General features: G+C 43.4%; 1 long non-coding RNA gene across 1 annotated transcript; it reads right to left on the bottom strand.

Moving 5' to 3' along the window:
- Nucleotides 1-10,707: 10,707 nt before the first annotated feature.
- Nucleotides 10,708-15,877, bottom strand: LOC120406233. Its single transcript, XR_005599157.1, has 3 exons — nucleotides 15,822-15,877; nucleotides 11,844-12,228; nucleotides 10,708-11,485 (listed from the first exon to the last, which is right to left on the bottom strand). It is a non-coding gene; the product is annotated as an uncharacterized LOC120406233 (long non-coding RNA).
- Between the last annotated feature and the right edge of the window lie 7,208 nt (nucleotides 15,878-23,085).

Raw genomic sequence — 23,085 nt, 5'->3', positions numbered from 1 at the left:
GTGGTGGTGGGATAACCTTAAGTAAATAAAGACATGGGTGTTGCACAGCCCTGAAGCCTCTGAGCCTTATTGGGGGGTAGCAAGAAGGCCCCAGGAAGAAAGGTGGGTTGTCAACCCTGTTAGTGGTGTGTTTTTTGGACAGAGCCACCAGGCTGCTTGTCCACATTCCATACCAGATTCAAGGAGAGTGCAGAAGTTGAAGGAGGGCTGGCAAAGTACTTCAAGCCCTGGTGTGGAGTAAGGTACATTCACCAACATGTAGGCATCAGGGAAGCCTGCCTGCTCTAGAGGTGACTGGAGAAAAAGCAGCCTGGAAGCTGCACCTGCAGCTGAAGAGAAGAAAACCAAGCCCAAAGGTAGCAATTTGTACTCTTCATGTGGCAGAGGGCACAGCCCACTGTGAGTCACTGTAGAACTCGGAATACATGCACTGTGGCTAATACCTGAGATGGAAGGACACATGCTGCAATTGTCTCTAGTCTGAAGTCTTTATGTACCATGAGCAGAGTGAAATACCTTCACTGCACAGCAAAAGTGCAGTCTCATTAACCAGAATGATAGCCATACAATGAAGATATCAGGATTTTTTTTTAGGCTCCCACACATCTACTTAATAGGTATGTAGACAAAAATGAACTGTGAAAACATACCAAACTAGGGGCCCCTCCAGCAAGGTGCTGGGTTGGCACAAATGCATCAGTGGCTTGCACATAGGCATGCTATTCAGCTGTAGTTCATTGCTTAGCTGTCCTGACCTGACTCTAGTAAAGCATAAGACATTCTAGCCTCACTGGTGTCATTTCTTGGCACGTGCTGTAGATGGGATAGTCCTTCCAGAGTGATACCCTGAAGTACTGTCTTTCCCAAAAGACTGGTTATGAGCTGGTGGCAGCGCATGTCCTGTCTTCTATACCACCACTTGACTGGCGAAGGCCCAAGCTCCTACTGGTTACTTGACACATATTTGTGGGATATGACTGGCCACTAAGAGTAGGGGAGGCCTGTTGTCACTACAGATCCAGTTCCCCAGAGGGTTTTCTGTAGCAACATATGCAGTTAGCACCTCAGAACATCAGGTTTTTCCGCTGGATCTAGTTTGCTCAAACATGGTTTGGCGGTCCGGGTGGCCTGCCTTGTAGGCAACATCTCTGAATGGCTGTTGGGGTGTCCTGTGCATAGGGAACAGCTCCCTCTAAAAGCACCACCACCTGTTGGAGGCATAGCTGGTATGCTGCCCTATGACTTGTTAATGAGCATGGTGCTTCATCCTGTTTCGATGTTCACTAACCATGGGACCGTCCTTCCTTCTAGCTTGCATACTCTAATGTATCCATGCATTTCAGGACTTCCATTCCATCTATTAGGTGCAAAGCTTACTGTTTATGACATCACCACCAGTGGTTGCTACCACCATGGTTTTGACTTTTGAAGACTCTGGTTAATGCATGGAGCAAAACAGTTTAATATTTACAGTGGTTTGATGAAGGGAAGGTTAACAAAATTGATGTAACTTATTGCTTGTGATGGGTTAGTTAAAGCACTGCTCAGTTGCTTAGCTTGTGTTGCAACTCCAAATGCTAGCAAAGCTGGGGCAGGGTGGGGATGAGGCTCCAAGTTTTTCAGTTCAGTAGCACTCCACGGTGCCAAAACACTATTCCTATTAGATGAATTGTTTTTTTCTAGAATAAATGGGGTGAATTAAATGAAGACTACCACATTCCTGATTTGCCCTTATTGACAGACTGTTCTGGGCTGGCCCTAGTAACAAGGTGCTGAGCTACAGCAAATGCTTTCAAGGTATTTACATAATTATGTCAGTTTCATGAACCTGACCAACTTTCTCCACCCTGAAAACTTCAGGTGGAGGCGGTGGTGCCCTACTTCTGCTCTCGCTCTGGCCCAATGACTGTTCCACTGTGGGTAAATATTTAAATAGTTAATTGATAAGAGAGAGGACTCTGAAGTCCATTGGTCAGGTCAACAGCCTGGGAGGTGGGAGAGCAAGGGCATAGTCTCCCTTGTCCAGCCACTCTTTATTGATCCAGATTGGAACAGCTTCAAGAGGGGAGAGTGAGGAAGCCCAACACAAGAATATCCCATAGCTCAGCAGATAGAGCACTCTGAGAGGAGGGAGACCCCTGTTTCATAGATTTCCAACACTGAAAGTGACCAGCATGATCACACAGGCCATAGAACTTCCCCACAATAATTCCCCAGATCGTCTTTTGAAAAACATCTGCTGTTGATTTAAAAATGGTCAGTGATGCCGAATCTGCCATGACCCTGGATAAACTGTTCCAGTGGGTAATTACTCACTGTTCAAAAATGTTCTCCTCATTTCCAGTATGTATTTGTCTTGCTTCAACTTTCAACCACTGGATCTTGTTATATCGTTCTCTGCTAGATTGAAGAGGCTGTTAGTAACTACATGGGGAACAAATATTTAATAATAGACTATAATCAAGTAAGCCCTTTGTGTTCTCTTTGTTAAGCTAAATAAATTGAGTTCCTTGTGTCTCACTCTAAAGCCTGCCCCTCCCCCTTTTAGAAAGCATTCTCATGGCTCTTCTTTGAACCCGCTCCAATTGTTCATATTTCATGAAGAACATTGGACTCCAGAACTGGACACAGTATTCTAGCAGTAGTCGCACTAGCCACCAAAAATACAGGTAAAATAACTTCCCTACTCAAGGTTCCCCTGTTTATGTATCTAAGGATCTCATTAGCCCATTGGGCCACAGTGTCATGGGCCAGTGTAACTGGGCACTCATGGTCATCTGATTATCTACCACGACCATCCTGGAAGTGTGGCCTGCGTTCTTTGTTCCTAGATGTATACGTTTAAACTTAGCCATATTAAAACAATTGTTTGCTTGTGCTCTGAATTAGTGACCTGTCCTCTCTGTTTTTCACCACTTCCTCCAGTTTTTGGGTTATCCACAAACATTATCAAGGATGACTGTTTTTCTTCCAGACCATTGATAAAAATGTTAAACAGCATAGGGCCAAGGATGAATCCTCATGGCACCCCTCTTAGAAACACACTTGTTCAACAATGATCCCCATTTACAATTACATTTTAAGACCTACCAATCCACTTTTAATCCATTTAATATGTACCATTTTACTTTTATATAATTCTAATTTTTTTTTAAATTAACATGTTGTGTGGTACTAAGTCAAATGCTTTGCAGAAGTCTAAGTATATTACATCAACGCTCTAACTAGATAAGTTCATGGAGGATAGGTCCATCAATGGTGATTAGCCAAGATGGACAGGGATGGTGTCCCTAACCTCTGTTTGCCAGAAGCTGGGAATGGGTGACAGAGAATGGATCACTTGATGATTACCTGTTCTGTTTATTCCCTCTGGAGCACCTGCCATTGGCCACTGTTGGAAGACAGGATACTGGGCTAGAGGGCCTTTGGTCTGACCCAGTATGGCCGCTCTTATGTTCTTTATCATCCAAACTTGTAATCTCATTTTAAAAAATATTAATTTAGACAGGTTCTATAAACCATTTTGATTGACATTAATTATATTACCCTCTTAATTCTTTATTAATCAAGATCCATATTAGCTGCTCCATTATCTTTCCCAGGATCCATGTCAGACTGATAGACCTATAATTACCCAGGTCATCCTGTTTACACCATGTAAATCTTGGCACAATGTTAGTTTCAGAAGAATGGAAGAAAGCTTCCCCAGTACTCCAAGACTTATTGAAAGTAAACATTAATGGTGTAGTGAGCTCCTCACCCAGCTCTCTTAAAACTCTTGGATACAAACTATCTGGACCTACTGATTTAAAAATTTCCAACTTTAGTAGTTGCTGTCTTTCCATTTGACTAGTATCTCAGGAGGATGTTACCATATGATCTGACTACATCATCCATTTTTCCCAAATACAGAAAGGAAATATTTATTTTGAACATTCCTGCCTTTTTCTTCATTTTTATTGTTAATTCTACCATTTTCATCTAGTAATGGACCAACACTATTGTCAGGATTCCTTTCCCCCCCATAATGTACTTTTAAAAACTCCTTATTGTCTTCAACTTTGCTGGATGGACAATTCTCCTTATGTCCCTTTGCTTACCTTATCAATCGTCTACAATTCCTAACTTTGGATTTATAGTCACTACGTTCAGCTTCCCATTTCTTCCATTTGCTACATATTTAATTTTTTAGAGCTTGTGACAGACAATCAGGGTCCAGACACCCCAAGGGGAGAATAGCAAAATAAGCAATTGAATAATCTGGTTGACACTATTACCGTGTATAAAAATGTCAAGTAATGTCTTTTATGAAAGCTTATCATGTCCTGAACATGGTCATTCGGACCATGTTGTATAGCAGGAGTGGGCAAACTTTTTGGCCCAAGGGCCACATTGGGGTTGCAAAACTGTATGGAGGGCCAGGTAGGGAAGGCTGTGCCTCCCCAAACAGCCTGGCCCCTGACCCCAGCCGACCCCTCCAACTTCCCACCCCCTGATTGCCCCCTTCAGCACCGCTGACCATCCAACCCCCCCACTCCCTGTCCCCTGACCTCCCCCTCCCGGGACCTCACACCCTATCCAAACCCCCTGCTCCCAGTCCTCTGACTGCTCTGACCCCTATCCATATCCCTGTCCCCAACAGGTCCCCTGGACCCCATGCCTATCCAACCCCCCTGCTCCCCATTCCCTGACCCCTATCCACAACCCCCACCCCCTGACAGGCCCCCCGGGACTCCCACGCTTATCCAACCCTCCCTGTTCCCTGACTGTCCCCCAGAACCTCTGTCCTATCCAACAGCTCCCTGTCCCCTGACTGCCCCCCGTCCCTTATCCGACTCCCCCTCCCCGCCAGGCCCTCTTACCATGCCACTCACAGTAGCAGCATGTCTGGCAGCTGTGCCGCCCAGCTGGAGCCAGACATGCTGTCGTGCTGCTCAGCAGGAGTGCACAACCCTGCCGCCCAGAGCACTGCCCGTGCAGTGGCGTGGCTGTGGGGGAGGGGGATAGCCTCCCCGGCCAGGAGCTCCAGGGCTGGGCAGGACAGTCCTGTGGGCTGGATGTGGCCCGCGGGCCATAGTTTGCCCACCTCTGTTATATAGGGTGTGAAATAGTAACTGTAACTTTAGTGAAACTACAGCATTGCCTCACCACAGTGCTGTGAGGTGGTCAGGCAGGGAGCATACATCTCAGGCCAGGTGTTCCCAGAAAACTGGCTCCAAGCACCTTGCATTGTCCAGCCAAAGTTAATGGGAAAACATTGAAACAACTTTGAAAATGAAAAGAAAACCACAGTCTGGAAACCCCCACCCCTGTTCTGTGTAACCATGAATTACCATAGTCTGAGAAAAATATGGAAAAAACACAGTAAACCCTGTTGAAAGGGAAGCTATTTGAAATGAAGGATATCGAGTAACTGAGGCCTAGCATTTAAGTAGGGTGTGGTCCATGAAGCACTGGATCTCCTCTAGTACAGAGGGCATGCTGGGAAACTATTCAGAGGTGATAAATAATTTGTACTTGAAAAGGGAATTTGGCTAATATAGAAGTGTAAAGCCTGAGATTGCATCTTTGTTTTCTGTGTAACTTATTTGCTTTTCCTTTCTAGTTCATCTTTGAATCTGATTTTTCTATTAAACTTTTTGTTCATTTTTACCTCAAGCGGGCCAATGTTGTGCGAACTGTGTGCTGAAGTGAACTCCTGATCAAGGGCAGTTTTCACATCTGTGAACCAGAGGGGAACAGTCAGTGTCTAGTAGTTAAGAACTTGGTGGGACTTGGGACCAGACGGGATTGTTGAAATCACCCTTCAAGAAGTAACTCGGTAGATGGAAGCCTGTAATCTGGCTACTGATATCAGAGCACTGAGCCATAGCAGCATAGCATTAAGACCTCAAAAGTTACAAGGCAAGTAGTGACAGGACCCCCCACCATTGGTTTGGGTGGTCCCCAAAACATTGCATAGCTGCCTTCATTTCCTCCTCTAAATCACTACAGCTTTCTGTCTTAATTGTGGCATTTTGGGCATTTGGGAATTGTTTAAGAGCACTTTACTAACTATCATTCACCTTTTTTCTGATGAAACTCTTCCTCCAAGGTGCTTTGTCTCATAACATCAGCCTTGTGAAATTGGCCTAATTGAAGCACCAAGTATATGGATTCCTGGTCTGCACTTTATTTTGCAGGCACATTATAGATGTGGGGATTGCTTGTATCTAGGTTACCATTAAGTTTTAGTTCTTTGATCAGTTCCTCTGCATATGTCAAGACAAGATCTAATAGAATTCCCCAATGTTGGCTGCAACAACTGTTGAGTTAAGAAACTTCATTTAGAATCTTTAAAAATTCTAGATGGTCTCATGGTGTCAGTACAAGAACTTCAGCAGGGCACTCAAGTCCTCCATGATCATGCAGCTTTTTTCCTACACTTTATAGAGAGGTGTGTAAGGAGCCAGTCATCCTGCTCCCTGTTCCCTACTGTGATATGGAAGTCTGTAGCAGACACCAAGTAATCCCTCATCTTGTGCTTTATCTGTTAAAATGTTGATCCATAAGCCTTCAAGATCATTTTCTTCTGAGTTATCAGTGACTTGGAAACAGGTAATACCATTTTTGACAGAGTGCCACTCCCCCTACCCTTTTGCCCATTTGATCATCCCTAAATAGGGTCTAATCACTGGTGGTTTTTTTTTTATAAACCTTCCAATCACAGGACTCATCCCACCAGGCTTCAATAATACTAACTAGATTGAATTTATGCTCTACAATGAGCAATTCCAGTTCCTCTTGTTTATCTAAGCTCCTAGTATTGCTGTTCATTTTGTTCTCATCATCTTGATGCTGTGCCAAACGAGGGCTCATATCTTCCCTTTCTTCACCCTCCACGTTTATTAGTTTATCACCCTTGTGACTACTCGAGTCAGCCTGTCCCTGAGGAGAGTGGTCCCCATTTCTGCTGAGGTGGTCAGCCAGACTATATAGCTCCCTCTCACTATAAAAGTTGGACCTATTTTCTACAAACCAAAACCCTACACCATTTACCAAATTAGTGGTTCACTTTCAGAATCTCTTGCCTTTTACTCATGGGAAAGGAAGTCTCTCAGAGAGGATCACTTGGGTATTCTTCAGCACACTTCTGACTTTCTCTGCAGTGATCTATTATGTGCAAAATTTCCCTCAAAGTGTCATTAGTGATATGAACAATCACCAGTGGATCCACATCTGTCAACTTCCAAAGCTTATCTAATCTCTGAGTGATTCTCATGCCTGGGCTTTGAGAAGGCAGCACACTATGGGGCTGTCCTCTTGTCCCTTTCAGAATGTTCTTGTGCTTCTTCTGAACACAAAACAAGGATCGTCTGTCTTCCTTGGATGGTTGGGGGACTTTGTGGGTAAGCTTCCCCGCACTCCTCCCCCCCCCAGCAGAGCAGGGAATTGAACCTGGGTTTCCCATATTCTAGGTCCGTACTCTAACCACTGGGCTAAAAGTTATAAGGTGGGCACTGTCTCTTCCTCCTTCGGCCCTTTTGTGTGGGATGAGGCAGGTGCCTAACTAATTCCTGCAGGATGCCATTGATTGCTAAGCAGGGATTGGCACCTTCCTGAAGCTGGGTCTTTGGTGCCTATATCTTAGAATGCACCCCTGTTGTCAGCATCTCTCATTGGCTGTGGAGCTGCCTATGCTGGCCAATGTGCTGGCTTTTGTGGATCACATTCTAAGGTGTCATCTCTCTCCATTCACTGTATAGGGAGCCTAGGTGCCTACCTCGGGGCTTTGTGGCTCAGTGTTGTTCCTGTGATGACTTTTTTTTTTTTTTTTTTGGCACCTGAAAGTTGGGCTCCATGATGCTCAGCATTGCAACACTGAAGTCCCTTTGTGGATCTGGGTCTTTTTGTCCCACTATCTTGCTCTTCTATAGCCATTTACAGTTGGACAAAGAGAGTCATATGCTACAAAATCAGAACTGTAACATTCTACAACCACATTTTTACTGATGTCTGTACCACTGATGTCTTTCACCCTGTGCAGTCATTTACGATGGGGAATCAGGCCTATGATCTCTATAATGGGTCACACCAAAGCCCCAACACTTCTTAATTTGGGGATCTGAAATCCAGATCCAAACTCTGGGTTGTTGAGACTAATTTTATTTTAGCTGTAAAGTCAAGCTGGAAATTCTCATCTGGACCCTGGGTTTTGGGCCATACTTATTTATACAAAACTGAAGTTTCGAATGATTTCTGTTGGAAATAGTTGTTTAACTTCAGAATCCTTTAATTAGCAAACATCAGGGCATCTCTCAAGCACAGTGACTGCTGCAACTAGTCCACAAAGTGCATACTACCGAATATTTCCAGGGAAATTTACTGGGTGACTTGACATGCTACCGATGCTGAGACTACTCTACAGAGGGGAAGGGCTCCTCAGCTAAGAAAATAGGGGAAGGAAAATGAGATGCTAAAAGCTGTGTGGTAATAGCAAGTCTTCATACTGAATTCCCAATGAAGTCACTGGAACTGTGTGTGTGTGTGTGTGTGTGTATGTGTAAGGAGTGCAGAAAGGGGCATGGCCCTTAATGAACAATATAATTTAGTTCAAATACCACTTTCTAGATGGTGTTCCTATGTGGATGAAAATCTTGGACTTTTCAGAGGCATCAGAGGACCTCTTCTGTAGACACGTGTAATGGGATGGAAGATGTTAGCATGAAGGGATTTTACTATTAAATACCTTTGATTTCATAGCTGTGGAAAACTAGCAACTCATTAGGGACAGGTTAGTGAGATACAGGAATGGGAAGACATAGAGACTGATGAAAATAACAAGGACTCCAATTTTGTTCCATCAGTTCCTGGTTGTAAGAGAAATGAGTTCCTAGAGGATTATTATTTATCACCATTTGTAATAAAGCAACGGCTCAGTATTGATGTTGAGATCCCAGACTGCTTTGCGAGTCACAACCACCATCTTAAGTGCAAGTATAAAAATAAAAGTAAAACACAACATGGCCTAGGTAATACTTAATCCTGCCAGGGGTGCAAGGGACTGGCCAAGTGACCTCTCGAGGTCCCTTCCAGTCTTGTGATTCTGATACCTTAAACCCACCTGTAACTGTGCTATGTTTTTTCTCTTTTGAAGAAAATATCCTGTACCAGACAGATCTCTGGGCAAATCTGGAACTCTAGGCTTAGTTTTAATTTAGTTCTTATTCCCTCAAAGCTCCCACTAGCTTGAGGGCTGCTTGCTGCTCTCTCACTCCCATTGCCGGCATGAGTAAGGGGAGGATGATTTGCCTGGGTTAGGAAGGGCCTTCGATCTCCTCTGCTGTGAGTATGACTGAGGTTGGAAAAGGGCAGCGATGCCTCTGAGGAAAGTAACAGTATTGTAGAAGAAATCTCAGTTCCCACATAGACCCTGTCATTTAGTGCTTCCAGGGCTCAAACACCAGATTCTCTACTACAAAACAGAGCAGTTGTATTGGCTCAATGGAGTGCACAGGATTGGGAATCAGTAGCCCTGGGTTCTAATCTTGATTCTGCTGCTGACATGCTGTGTGACTATAAGCCAATCCCTTCTCTGTGCCTTTGTTTCCCCTTGGTCTATTTTGCCGACATAGATTGTAAATTTACAGTGCCTCTCTCTCACTGGGGCTCCAGTCTCTGCTAGGGTCTCTACTCTAGGCACTTGTAGAATATATATAATTTTTTAAAAAATCACCTGGTGTGGTGAAGGAGGAGTCTGCAGTCATTGTGCAAGCTTCGGTTATTTTATTGCTGAATCAATACTTGATCTCTTTAGGGAGGCCCTGTGCTTGTATCGCTGCATACTACTACTTTTCACTCCTATTGTGAGTTCTGTCTGATGATCTGGGTCTTTGTGATCAATTGAAATAGATGGAAGTTAGGAGCCTAAATACATTGTAAAGCACTTTTGAGGGATCCGGGCCAAACATTAGATACAGTTAATGGATGCTCTACAGTGACGCTACATAGACAGAGGCTTAATCTTCACAACAGCCCCGTGACCTAAATATTACCACCCCTATTTTACAGATGTTGAAACCAATGCACAGAGTCTCTCTTCCCTGAGGTTACCCAGGAAGTCTCTGCCAGACCCAGGGATGGAAACCAAAACTCCTGAGTGTGAGGCCTTATCTGCTATTATTGATGATGAAATTTGGTTGGGAAATATCACAAGGCATGATGAAAGCTGTAATCGTATTGGTCAAGGTGTTATCCAGTCACAGGCTGTGTAAAAATCATGTGTATAAACTTGGAACCTCTTCAGCCAATGCAGGTAAATTCTAATTATTGTAACAATACTGAATTCTGTAGCACCTCATCCTCAAAACACTAAGCAAACCTTCGGACAAAAACACTTGTCCGTTCCACTTTCCCCATTATAGTTCAATGTCTTCTCCTTTGTATCACTGCACTGTTTTTAAATCAGATTGTAAATTCCTCAGAGTAAGTACTCTCTGTCTCTTTCCAATGTCTGCAAAGTGCCATGAACATCTACAGGTACTAAAGAACAATAATAAATGGCTCCAATCATCTCTCAATTAATGGTCCCTTCTGTTTTTTGGGTATCAGATTTAGAACAGGTTTGCATGGGAGGTGAGGGAGCCCCAGTCCCTTAACATTAATACCGCTGAAGATATAAATAGTGAAACTGTTCTTGGCAGGTTCAACGTTCATTCTGCCCCTTTGTGCATATGTATTATAATTCAGTCTTTAATACATGATTGCATGTTACAAGCTTTCCATACAAACGCCAAGACATGTGTGTGCCTTACTGCGTAACAACATTAACTAATTATGATAACCCCTTCCTCCTTTGCAATCTGCTTCTTACCCACTCTTGCACAATTTGAGGCAGTGGTCATGACTTCATGTTATTGTGAAATGTCCAGCTGCCTTCTGGGCACTCAAAAATAGTTCACTTCTAATGGCTGCATCCTGTGCTGACTGACAGATTAGAATCCTCCTGGTGTCAGTGGGATTACACAAGGCTGGAAATCAGCACGGAAGCTGACATGTTTAAATGCATTTTGGCAACTTGGCTGCACTTAAATAATTTACAAAAAAATGTCTTAATGTATTTGATTTATTTTGGGAGACTGACTAAGGAGCTGTTGTTCATACACACAAAGGGCCTGATTTAAAGCCCATTGCAACTGATGGGAGCTTTGACTTCAAAGGGTTTTGGCTAAGGACCAAAGACGGTTCCAATTGCATCTTCATTTCACTTTTAACAGAATCAATTGCTTTAAAGCTGATGACACATGTATCTTTAGTAGACTGACCCAGTTATCTGTATGAGTTCACTGCAAACACCCTTGTGTTGCCAAACACAATCCAATTGATGGATGTTTGGTCATTTTCTCTGCACGATCATTTGCCCAGCAGTCAATACTGAGGTTTCTTAAACTATTGACCAGCTAGCTATTGGACGAGGTGGGGTCACATGACCTCATGACCCAAAATACTGTAGGAAAAGTGGTAAAGATATGAAATCAATAACTTCATTGACACAAATATCTGAGTTGACAGGTTCTTCAGAAGGATTAACTGAAGAGGGCTGCTGAGAATGGCCCAAATCCTGCATGACCGGCTCATGGGATTAAAGGGAACACATGCATGAATGGGGGGAACAAGATTTGGCCAAGTAGCTGAATGTGTTGGGCTTACTCAGTTAGAGGGAACGCTCTGGTTAATACACGGCATGGGGCTAGGAGGCCAGGATGAATCGGATCGGCAATCCCACAGGGTCAGCCTATAAAGCATCCCTACAAGTGAGAGGGGATATGCGGGTAGGGTGTGAACTTTAGAGGGAAGAAATATACCGGAGATAAGTGAAAATGAGGTTCTCCTTTTCTTAGATCTGAAGAGGCAGGAGCTGTTTGCAGGGTGAGTACCTTTTTTCCATGGTGCTCTGGTATCCTTCTCTCACAGTTTGTTTTGAGCTGTGTTGCTACTGGCAGTCCCTGTGGCTTTTCATTAGCAGCTGCATAGGGGGATCCGCAAGGAGTTAACAGAGGCCTAAGGTATATTAGCTGGTGCTGGTTCATCTTCAGTGCCTGAGCCTGAAATGTACTGAGCAGCTGTATCACCTGTTGACTTTGATGAGAGTTGTGGGTGCTCAGTAATGGACGGGGTCAGCCCGTGCATCCCTGTCTCTGCGCTGGCCTTTAATCTTTCTTTTGGCAGCATCTGCGTCTCCGCGCAAGGCTGGAGGAACAATAGTAAAACCATATATTGTGCATAAGTACATGTTATATTTACGAATTAGCCTGTTAGCCTTCCAGGTTTTATGGCCGTATTTAAATAATTAGCACAGGCTCATCATCGTTACCACATACTGAGTGACTTAGGCTTTGCCAGAACTGGGTTTTGCTTCTTGTCATTTGCTGACTTCCCCCCCACCAGCCCCCTCAAGCACCGAGTGAAAAACCAGCTATTGAAGTGGCTCCAAGTATTTTTGTTTTAAAGCAGAACACTGTCCTCAGCACTGTTAATATATAAAACCCTGCCCCTGTTGCCTGCAGAATCAATGTAATAACAATGGTTTAATATCCATTATTTTACCTTCATATACCTAACACTTCATTTGACTATGAAGCAAAAAGGAAAAAGTGTGTGTGTGTGTGAGCTCCAGCAGCCATTTTATTATAGTTGCTAGCAATAAAATAAAGGTAAGGGAGGCTTGGCCACTGTTTTATTGTAGCAGTGAATTAACTTCTTTCATTTAAGTGTCTGTCACGTTAGTAGGAAAATACAGGCCACTCCGCACCGTGTACAGTGGCAATAACTATGCCTTTTTTTTCTGTCGTGTATTTGGTTGTCATGGGTTTTGTTCCTATGGCAACTGAGTTAGATTATTAGGGGATAGCCCAGCCAGCTTCGGCCGGTTGGGTGAGCTCTGTGTCTGTAAATAAAATGGTAGTTTAGTTAGCTGTCTGCTGTCTGGCCTCAAGTGATTTCTTCCTAAACTGGCTCTCCCCAAGGATATAACAAGTGGCGACGATGGATGGGATTCTGGTGCTGCTCCAGTAACAGAAGGAAGTAGAAGTCAAGGTAAAGAACGAACAAACAAAAAACTGCTTGTTTGCATTGACTGTGAAAGTGAAACTAAAAATCATGGCTACTCTGACCAGGCCACTGGAACCTTTTGATGAGAATATAGAGCAGTGGCATGTGTATACTGAGCGTTTTGAGCTTTTTGTTATTGCAAATGACGTTACAGAAGCGAAGAAGGTGCCAATATTCTTAAGTGTTGTAGGGGCTAAAACCTACTCCCTGCTATGCAGCTTACTACACTCTGTTAAGCCTGAGACTAAATTTTACAGTGACATTGTGGAAATCCTGGGGTCCCATTTTCCCCAAAACCACTGGTAATTGCTGAAAGAATATAAGTTCCACAAAAGAGACCAAAAGGAAGATGAAACAGTTGTACAATTTGTAGCAATTTTAAAAAAGCTAGCAGAACACTGTGAATTTAAAGAGATGTTAAATGATGCCCTGCGTGACAGGTTAGTGTGTGGCCTCTACAGTGAAGCTATACCGAAGCGCCTACTGACAGAGGCTCAGCTTACCTTACAGAAGGCTGTTGATATTGCTGTCTCCATGGAACTGGCTACAAGGGAGGCGCAATACATCGGTGCATCCCCTAGGGTGCAAAAAGTGTCACAAGAACCAACCCACAAAACTGTGCAGAGTCAAGAATGTTACCGCTGTGGTAAGCTGGGTCACCAGGCATCAGAATGCTGGTGTAAGGACCTGGTGTGTTGACACTGTGGCAAAAAGGGACACATTGAGTATGCCTGTAAACAAAAGAAAAAGAGGCCTGTGGTCTGGCTGACAAAAAGAGGAACCCTGCATACCCTAGAGCAGACCCAGGATGATCAAGGTGACACCTCATCGCGAGAGGAAGTGCCACTGCATGTTTTGTCTTTTGGCAGTGGGCTCACATGAATACTGGGTAACCCCGTTGTTGGATGGCAAACCTATACGCATGGAACTAGACACCAGTGCAGCCGTCTCGCTGGTCTCCGAGACTGTGTATAAAGAAAAGCTACAGCATCTTCCGCTTAAGGCAACAAAAACTGTTCTGAAGACGTATACGGGAGAAGCTGTGCCCATGTTGGGCACTATTGATGTTAAGGTGGAGCTCAATGGACAGGCTGCTAAATTGCCACTGTTTGTGGTGAGAGGTGACTACCCAGCCTTAATGGGTAGGTCTTGGCTTGGGAAGATTCAGCTGAACTGGGCAGAAGTGCACCGGATGACTAAAGAAGAAACCAGTCTAACCCCTATACTAAGGAAACATGCTGCTGTTTTTGGAGATGATTTGGGAAGTATGAAGGGAATCACTGTGACATTGAACATTAAACCTGACAGTCCACCAAAATATCTGAAAGCCCGAACTGTGCCATATGCCATCAGGCCAAAAGTTGAAGCAGACCTGGAGCGCCTGGTCACCAATGGAGTCCTAATACCAGTTACCCATAGCTCATGGGCCACTCCTATCATTCCAATAATGAAGAAAGATGGTGCTCTCCGGATTTGCGGTGATTTTAAAGTCACTGTCAACCCAGTGTTGTGTGCAGAGCAATACCCGCTTCCCCGCATCGATGACCTCTTTGCAGGCCTGGCTGGGGGACAAAAGTTCAGTAAGATTGATCTGAGTCAAGCTTATTTACAGATGCACGTCGATGAAAAGTCCCAAGAGCTGTTGACTATTGTGACTCATAAGGGGCTTTCTCGATACTGTCGCCTACCCTTCAGAATAATGTCTGCTCCCGCCCTGTTCCAGAGGGCTATGGACCAGATCTTGTGTGGCTTGTCAGGAGTTCAGTGCTATCTGGATGATATCCTGGTCACTGGAAGAAATGAAGAGGATCACTTAAAGAATTTAGAGGCTACCCTACAAAGACTGGAAGAGTATGGCCTACGAGTTCGCAAAGACAAGTGTGAATTCTTCAAGCCCTCTGTTGAATATTTGGGACACATCATTGATTCTGCAGGTCTTCATAAGGCCCCTGCAAAAGTTAAAGCTATTGTGGAGGCTCCCCCACCTCAAAATGTAAGCCAGCTGCGCTCGTTTCTAGGACTACTGAACTATTATGGAAAGTTCATCTCACAGTTAGCCACGCTGCTAAAACCACTTCATGAGCTCCTTGGGCAGAACAAGGTCTGGAAGTTGACTGAAGCCTGTGATGTTGCATTTAACAAAGCTAAGGATGCATTGCTAAATTCTGAAGTTCTAACGCACTTTGATCCATCCTTACCCCTACACTTGGCCTGTGATGCCTCCCCTTATGGAGTGGGAGCAGTCGTGTCACACATTATGCCTTCGGGAGAGGAAAGACCTATTGCTTTTGCTTCACGCACTCTAAGCAAAGCAGAAACTAACTGCGCCCAAATTGAACGTGAGGCATTAGGAATTGTTTTTGGAATTCGGAAGTTTCATCAGTACCTTTTTTGGCGAAAGTTTACTCTTCTCACAGATCATCGACCTTTGATGTCAAGTTTTGGACCCTACACAGGCATTCCCCCATTAGCTGCTAGTCGGATGCAACGTTGGGCATTGTTACTTTCAGCACACACATATGAAATCAAATATCGGAAATCCACTCTGCACGGCAATGCAGATGGCCTTTCAAGGTTGCCTTTGCCGGTCAAACATCAAGATAGTGCCCAAAAGGAAATCTTCTACTTTGAACAGGTAGAGAATACACCCATCACTGTTACTCAGATAAAGAAGGCAACTCGCGTTGACCCAGTATTGTCCCAAGTTATGGACCTGGTGATGCATGGAAAACCTCTCCAGTCTCACCCGACCTTGTTAACTCCGTCCTCCTGGACATGTAGGTATCAGTCCAATCTGGTTGTTTGTTGTGGGGGAGATGTGTCATTATTCCACCACCACTGAGATCACAGATGTTAGAACAGCTACATTCCGGTCACTGTGGAATAGTGTGCATGAAGGAAATTGCACGAAGCTATTTTTGGTGGCCTGGATTGGACAGTGCTATTGAAGAGAAGGCAAAAGCTTGTATGTCATGTCAGGGTGTGAGGAATGCACCCCAGTGGGCACCTCTACACCCATGGGACTGGCCTGAAAACCCATGGCAACGTATTCACATTGACTTTGCTGGTCCCCTTGAAGGAAGCATGTTCTTGGTGGCAGTAGAGGCCATTCTAAATGGCCAGAAGCCTCTATAATGCAGTCCACTACTGCAGAGAGTACTATCCAAAAACTACGAGCACTCTTTAGTCATTTTGGTCTGCCAGAACAACTTGTGAGTGACAACGGACCGCAGTTCGTCTCTCAGGAGTTGCAAAATTTTATGAAGGCAAATGGGATACACCACATCACGTCAGCGCCATATCATCCATCCATCCAACGGATTAGCTGAAAGATTTGTGCAGACAATGAAACACGCTTTGAAATCAGCAAGGGGACAACACTCCATTCAAAAGCGTCTGGATACCTTCTTACTTTCCTACAGAAACACACCTCATGCTACGACCCACGCATCTCCGGCCTTTCTAATGATGCGCACTTGCTTTGATCTGTTGAAACATGCTGAACCCCAACAAATTGTGCAACATCAGCAGCAATATCAAGTCATCAGACGGGCACCCAGAGCAAAAGACCGAACCTTTAGCCCGGGACAGCCAGTTTTGGCTTGGAATTATACTTCCAGAGCTAAATGGGTACCTGCCACAATCATCACTCAAACAGGACCTGTTTCCTACACAGTCCGGACTGCAGAGAATCTTACCTGGCGGCGACATGTAGATCAGCTGTTGCCAGGTCATGCCAGTCCTCAGGACACATCTGCAGTTGAGTGGTCTGACTTCACCTCTTCTGGTGAGACACCGAATCACCTGTTCCTGACTGTTCTCCTCCATTACTGCTGGCAGCTGAGATATCCCTTTGCCCAGCACGAGCTAATACCACCTGTTCGTGCTGCAGACCCTGAGCCCATGGTACTTTTGGGTGCAACCACACCAGAAGTTCGCCGTAATCCACCTTGAGACAGAAGGCCTCCTCATCGGCTGGATCTTTAGCTAGGGCGAACCCACGGTTATGGGGCAAAATAATCCCCAGGGTTTATCCAGGAATGGAGGCAATCTACCCTCCTTCTCTAGTCTAGTGTGTGTTTTATTTGGAGGATGTTCTTATTGGGGGGCGGGGGGGGGGAGGAATATGTTGTGTATTTGGTTGTCATGGTTTTTGTTCCTGTGGCAACTGAGTTAGATTATTAGGGGATAGCCCAGCCAGCTTCGGCTGGTTGGGTGAGCTCTGTGTCTGTAAATAAAATGGTAGTTTTGTTAGCTGTCTGCTGTCCGGCCTCAAGTGATTTCTTCCTAAACCAGCTGCTTCCAAGGATATAACACTTTCATTTTGATATTCCTACCTTTTCAGAATCTCAGCTGGCAGGATGGTATGATCGGTATGGAAAGGGAAACCAGCATCATGCAGCTGGCTTTGGCACCGAGTTTGGCACAACTATTTTGCTATTGCTTGGGTCAACTCGCACTGCAATCCCATTTCGATTTAATTGAAACTAGACCCAAAAAAGGGTGTTAGCACATGTTCTTTATTTAATGCTGCCACGTTGTGTAAAACTTAATAGCAAATGAAATGACTCCCAAATCACTTTTCACTATCGAATTTGTGTTCTGTGAACTGAGATGAACTAACTACACAGTAACTTTGTTTGCATATTTTTTTTTAAATGTCAGATGTTTCTTTCTAAACTGCAGTGTTGAGATGGATCATAAAGCATGCCTAATAGATACATGTATCTCTTAACCAGCTTAATTGAGGAGGGAGGCCACTTTAAAATAGCTTTGTAAAATAGATATTCTGCTTGTCGTAAATACAGTACATATAAAATCCAAGCATCCACAACTCCCTATGATTTCTAGCTAGATCTAGAGAGGAGATGAGGCTGATGCAGTGATGGAAGTGATACAAAAATTAGAATAGAATAAAGAAATCCTGCTCTGGATCTTGACTTCCCCAAAGTATGGTGTGTGTTTAGTGTTCAGAAGCAGTATTTCTATATCAATCTAATCGGTAGTGTCTGTGCATTTTAAATATTATTTGGGCAGACTCCATCATCCTTATTCAAATAGAGTAGTACCTTATTCTGTGAAAAATCAGATTGGATTTTTTTCAATGGGATTATTTGTGGAGTGAAGCACTGTTCACTCAGTAAAGGCAAGAGAATCTGGACCTTGGGAACTGCATTAAACACAGGACATCTATGGCATTAACATTGTCAAGAGGAACACCATGCATAGTGACACATTAAAGAAAGGAACATGCACCTTTTAGCATGTTTCCCTCTATACCACTTCCAGCCAGACACACTTTATTGTGCTTTTATGGGAGTTTAAATATAACATAGTTTATTTTATAGACATTTTATGTTTCCCTCTGAAGGCTTCATTGTGTCCAGGAAGCCCTCCTAAAACTGAGAAGTCCTACAATAATTGTCTCCTTTGGGCTTCTCATTGGGTCCCTATACTCTTTGTTTGTTTTTTTTAAATATAATATTCCAAAGTGCCTCACCTGTGCTCTCTGGTCCTTTACCTGTAATTCAAAACATTTAGTAAACAAAACAGGTACATCAATGAGGAGTCTCATTTCACTCTGTGAAATTGATACTGACCTTCAAATCTATGAAAAGTAGGGGACCCCTACATTATCTAGTCTACCCTCCTCCTGTATATCTGAGGCCATTACATTTCACTGTTACTCCAGCGCTGAGCCCAATAACTTGTGTTTGACTAAAGAGTATCTTTTAGAAAGATATCTGGTCTTGATCTGAAGATTCCAAAAGATGGAGAATCCTCCACTTCCCTTGAAAATTTTGTTCCAATAGTTACTCACCCTCTCACTGTTAAAACTAGTGCCTCATTTCTAATTTGAATTTACCTTCAGCTTCCAGCCATTGGTTCTTGTGATGTCTGCCTTAGATTAAAGATATCTTTAGTGCCTGATTATTTTTCTCCCCTACGTTACTTACCACCCATATCTTAAATGTATAAAACCACTTCACCTTCCCTCTAAGTACTAATCCTTGCAACCCTTCTCCTGCTCCCAAAGCCCATGCCAATAGATGGACTTTGTAGCATGCTTCTGACTCAACGTTCAGCTATTTTGGGCCCATTTGTAGAAGTAAATGCCAAAGGTGAGGACCTTTTCAGAATGTTCTGCTGGCAGCCCCTTCTCTCAAAATTCAGGGGCTCCAGCTTGAGTGCCATTACTGATTTCAGTTGAAGCAATACAATGTTGAGAGACTGACCCTTTCCCGAGTAAGTGGGAGTTTTGTACAGTGCAAAGAGTCCAGGATGAGGGCCATAACTATTGCAGCCTGAGGGACGCAGTCACCTCTGGATGTTGGGGGAATTGTGTAGCTCTGCATGCATTGTGTTGACAACATATCCCTAAGAGTTTTATAATGTAACCACACTTATAGTATGTGGCTCTCTGTCCTTCTCTAATTGCTGGGCCACAAAGAGAGACTAATCAGTTAGTTACTAGCTCTGAGCTAACACCTCTGGCTCAGGCAGTAGAGGCTCCTGCTTTTAGAACTAGAGGTCCTGGGTTTGCTCCATGCTGCTAACAGCCAACCCACAAATAACAATAATACTTCAGTCAATCTTGCGGTGCTTTAGTAAGAGTGATGAAATTGGTTATCTTCTTCCTACAGGCAGGGAAACTGAGTTGCAGAGAGGTTCAGTGACTTGGACAAGGTCACATAGCAAATTTAGGCAGAGCCATGGGTATTATGACTCCCATCTCAATGTGATCTACCATTTGTATAGTTACTTAAAGCAGTTTTATAGAAATTGTGTTTAATTTCCATGTCTGACTGTACTAAACCACTTTGCACCTCTATTTTCTAACACCACTTTAAAAGCAGAGTTGGGCAGCAAATTTTTTCCTGTTTTTTTGAGTTTGTTTTTTTTCCTTGTGATTTTTTTATCCTGATTTGAGACCATCTCAAATGTTAGTGAACTGATGATCCAAAAATTTTGTCAGTCAGACCAATCAATAATTCCTAAACTTTGTCTTGATTTTTGACCTGCTGATTTTTAACCTTTTTGTTTCTAAAATTTAGTTAGTTTATACTAAAAGTCACTTGAACCATAAAACAAAGTTTCATTTTGAAAATGTCAAAATGAAACATTTAACAAAATTGGGACTGTTTTTTTTTTTTTAAATGGGAGATTTGATGAGACTAACCCTTTCTTACTAACAGTTTCAGCTTCAATGAAGTGACATTTTCTGGTTAAAAATGTCAAAGTTCTCTGCCTTAAGCATCCATAATATTCGGTTACCAAAGATGGTGAGGCTGTTAGACAGTTGTTATGGTTACCCTTGCTCATGCAGAATAGTAAATTGCTAATTGACGTCAATGGGACTACTCATTTAGTAAGGGACTACTCCAGGCAGGGCCAGCTCTAGGCACCACCAAACCAAACACATGCTTGGGGCGGCACAATTCCAGGAGTGGCATTCCGGGAGGCTTGTTGTTGTTGTTTCTTGCTTCGGCAGTTGCGCTTTTGGAGGTTGGTTTGGTTGGTTCGTTGTTTTTGTGTTTTGTGTTTGTTTGGGGCAGCAAAAAACCTAGAGCCGGCTCTGACTCCAGGTGAGTAACAGTGGCAGAATGAAGCCCTGTCTGAGTTCATTTAGCAACTGAAGTCTTGTACTATTGATACATGTGCAATTTACATTGCTCACATGTCACAGATAAACATCTAGATATTTAAGGAATAGTGAGGGACTCATTTTTCCCCCCGACTCTTCTGCTGCACCTGCTATCATTCATTATCCCCCCTGCATGTCCTTATCAAATTGATTTTGCTCTTCTGTATTGCATAATATCCCAACATTCAATAACTACCATATGATAGTCTTCACTGTTCGCTAAGGATGAGATGCTGTTGTTCTTACTCAGGCTGACTAGTGCTTTACTCCAGGAGTAGTCCCGTCAATTTTAAATCAGTAGACCGACTCCTGGGGTAAGGTATTGGGTAAGGTGATTAGGGCCCAACTACATAAGACTTAATGCCCAGATCCTCAAAGGTATTTTGATTTCCACATAAATTAGGAGCCAAAATACCTCTGAAGATCTGGGCATTAAACCTGATGTAGTTGGACCCTAATCAGGTTACACAGTAACTTACCCCAGGAGTAGTTCTCTTGATTAAGGTACTGTGTAATCTGATTAGGGCCCAAATACATCAGGTTTAATGCCCAGATCCTCAAAGGTATTTAGGCTCCTAATTTTAGGGAAATCAAAATACCTTTGAGGATCTGCGCCCACAAACCTGAAATTACTCCCAGTGAAGGCATGAGGAGTTTTTCCATTGATTTCAATGGGATTAGGATTGGACATGGCACAAATAAATTTTCTCTATATGACATCATACACACATACTTATCCAGTCTCTGTCTCTCACCCTCCCCAACCCTGATAATGTTTTCAGTTTTTATGTATCTGTCCCCCAGTTTGCAACCTGTCTAACTCCCAGTGTAGTCACTAGGAAATTTGGGTGGACTAAACTCTATAGAATGGCTATCTGAATTGAATTATTTATGAGTGTATATGGCAACTGAAGTCTTGTAATAAGCACCTCTGTCTGGACATATGACCTGAATACATTACTTTAAAATAAGATTAAGAAGTCCTAATGTTTCTGCAGCACGTGCTATTTGCCAATCCATGGTTTTTACATTCTATACCTTAAGGTGTAAACATTTAACAGATATATTCCCAAGATTGAGAGACTGCCCAGTGTAATAGCAGGTAATCTGTACTGAACCCAAGCATCAAATGATTACCAGGGTTGCTTGAATTACTGTATGCTATTACAGTAGTTTAGAACCTGTAATATCCACCATTACTTTCTCGTGTGAGAGTCCTTAGACTGACTTGCCATTGCCATTTTTCCCTCTTCGGCAAATAAATATTGTAGTGTATCCAATACGATCAGCGGAGTGTAACCAGAGTGTATGAGTTTTTACTACAGATAATTAAAGCCCAATGTTCTCCACTGTAACAATTACAAGTACTTGAGAAAACAATGACAAGGTCATCCTGAGAATGAAGCCATCAATCAGGGAATACGCTGCCTTAATAAAACAATAACCGAGTAGTTTAGAAACTAACCTACAAAGGAAGCAACAACAAAATGGTTTCCTTGGACATATGTTTCCTTAATAACATAAATGTGGAGCAATAGCACATATAGTATGTGTAGCCAATTAAGACCAATTTCTCCTATCTACCCCAGCTTCCTCAGACTTGTGACTAACTCGTTACAACAGCAGAACTACTTAGCTTGCACACGTGGACTTTTGTTTTCCCACAGCCAGCTGCAGTGGCGGTGTGTTCTCTTTAAAAAATGTTTTGAGCTGGACTGAGACTTTAGGTACAGTCCTGAGTAGGCAGTGGTGCATACATTGCACCGTCCCAGGGGTAGCAGCAGGGAACTGCCCTTTGAGACCCAATTTCCTCTCTGCTTCCCTCTTGCTCTGGGGTAAAGGTAGTATAGTAATTTGCCACTGGCCTATAGTGGTAAGTGGCAAATAGTGGTATAGCCTGGCTTAGCTGTACTGGGTCAAGTCAAAAATTCTGCCCATTCCCCACCCCACTGGCTCCAGCCAAGGGGATTAATTGGGCTCCCAGCACCTGCTTACTCCCACATTTCCAGATCCATATGTAGTGGAGGTAGATGGCCCATGCAGGGGTGAAAGGAGTGTCCGTTCTCCCTAGTATGGGTGTATTGTTAAAGTTGCAATCTAGTCCTCTTGCAACTCCCTGCCTGGCATGCTAACCCCACAAGCTGACATCCATCAGAAATGAAGCTTTACAATATTTTTCAAATGATCAGGGTAATTAATAAATGAGATTTACAGCCTTTTTCTGCACAGCAGCTTTAATAATGAGTTAATCCACTACAAAGGGGGGATGGGGGGAGGATATGGGACAAAAACCAACTGAACATGAAGACAATGAGGAATTCCTGAACTTGTTCCAGAATTGTTTCTATCTG

This window comes from Mauremys reevesii, linkage group 5 (genome assembly GCF_016161935.1).
Source record: "Mauremys reevesii isolate NIE-2019 linkage group 5, ASM1616193v1, whole genome shotgun sequence".
Lineage (NCBI taxonomy): Eukaryota > Metazoa > Chordata > Testudines > Geoemydidae > Mauremys > Mauremys reevesii.
This window is presented reverse-complemented; position numbering and strand designations above follow the sequence as displayed.